A 2009-nucleotide genomic window follows, 5' to 3' on the forward strand; every position below is an offset into this window, starting at 1 on the left:
ACATTTTTCACTGCGATGTTGATCTACCTGTTTTTCATTCGATTCTGCACCAAAGTGGCGTTATTCTTTAAGAGTTGGAGAACTTGTTGTTGATGCTTGATGTGATCTTTCACTGCTTGAACCTTTTTCTTCTTGATATTTCCTTCTATCTTGAGAGTTTGAGGAGTGGTAATTTCTTCCAATGCTTTATAAGATATAGTCGGATTCATTTCTTGATGCTTGATGTGATCTTTCACTTCTTGAACATTTTTCTTCTTAATATGTCCTATCTTGATAGTTTGAGGAGTAGTAATTTTGGCCAATGCATTACAAGATATGGTTGGATTCATTTCTTATTTCTCGATGTGATCTTTCACTTCTTGAACCTTTTTCTTCTTGATATGTCCTTCTATCTTGAGAGTTTGAGTGGTAATTCTTGCCAATGCTTTACAAGATATGGTCGGATTCATTTATTCTTTCTCTGGGGTTGGGTCGTGGCGTATATTCTCTTCTTTTGATGTTTCTTGATCATTTTCTTCCTCCTCTTCATACTTTATGTAAAATAATTTCTTCTCAGCACACTTATGACCTTTAGTGCATGTTCTATCACAATTGTAACAAAGGCCTTTTTCTCTTTTTCTTCCAATTTTTGTGGTGTATGCCTTGTAGGTTGTGGAAGGCTAGGAGAAAAAACACTTCCATAATTATAGTCATGAGTAGTGGGATTCCTTGTTTCCATAATTTCGCTTTCAATTTTTCTTGCCAACTCAAATGCCTCCTCCAATGAATCAAGTTCCCAAAAACAAACCTCATGTTGAATGCTATCCTTTAAAGTCCCTATGAAGACATCAATCCTTTGCTTCTCTGGAAAATAATTTACCCTTCTATTCAATTTTTGAAAGTCCTCAATGTTCTCTTCCATTGAACCCTTTTGTTTGAGATTTTTCAATTGGCTAAAGAAGGAGTTTCTCTTTGTATCATCATAATGTGCTACCATTTCCTCCGTGAAAATTGACCACGCGACAAGTGGTTTATGAGAACAAAGCCCTTTATACCATAAAAATTGATTCGGTTCTAAATAATTAGATGCAATACATACCTTTTGTAACAATGGTACACCATGTAGATCAAAATATTTCTCCATCTGTAGTATCCAATTTACCGGATCTTTGCCATCAAACTTCCTCATCTCGCTTTTTCTTGATTTTAGGAGCTCGATCTTGAAATGACTGTAACTTTGTAATTTCGGATCTTCCAGTTCTAAAATCGCGACCTACAGTAGCCCTCTGCGTCCTCTTTCCAATGCCACCAGTCTGATCCAAATTGGATTCTCCAAGGAAGAGTTATGCCAAATCTCCCACTGTGACCTGATTATAGACTAGTTCAGTAGAGCAAAATTGTACGACGTGCCACGTGTCACTGTTTCGACCTTTGGATCTGAAAATGTACACAAGAAACTACAATCTGTCCTCTTTCTATAACTTCTGACGAAATTTCAATCTGATGCTCAGAGAGAAAGTTATGATGAGTTTCCCCAGGTCACCTGTTTGGAATGTAATTCAGGAGTCTACAAAAAGACCAACTTCCTCAGATCATATCTCCACAAATATTGCGCGAAAAACTCTGAAATTCGGACTCGAGGTTCAGCACGATTTTTTCTCAAATGGGTTTTTTTTTTCGCTTCTGAAACGTCACAGAAAAAAAGTTATAGCGAAAATTCCACGATGACCTATTTGGAGCAGCGAAACCCTGGAATCTAAAGCTCCGATACCAAATGTTATGAAATCAGCTCACAAAAAGATAGAAAAGATAGATCAACACCTTAGAATTTAGCTTCTTCGAGGGGGGAACCTCCTTTACATTACATAAATGAACAATTATTCGATGATACAAATGACAAGACCTCCTTTCTATATATAGGAATCTAAAGGGTCATAATATAGTCAGAGTCGACATAACAATAATAATGTAAGGGCACAATAATAACAATAGTGGGCTTCTATGGGGCACACTAATAACAATAGGGTGCT

Source organism: Pinus tabuliformis, chromosome 1_1 (assembly GCF_031772625.1).
Source record: "Pinus tabuliformis cultivar Carrire ecotype Pingquan chromosome 1_1, CPIR1, whole genome shotgun sequence".
Lineage (NCBI taxonomy): Eukaryota > Viridiplantae > Streptophyta > Pinopsida > Pinales > Pinaceae > Pinus > Pinus tabuliformis.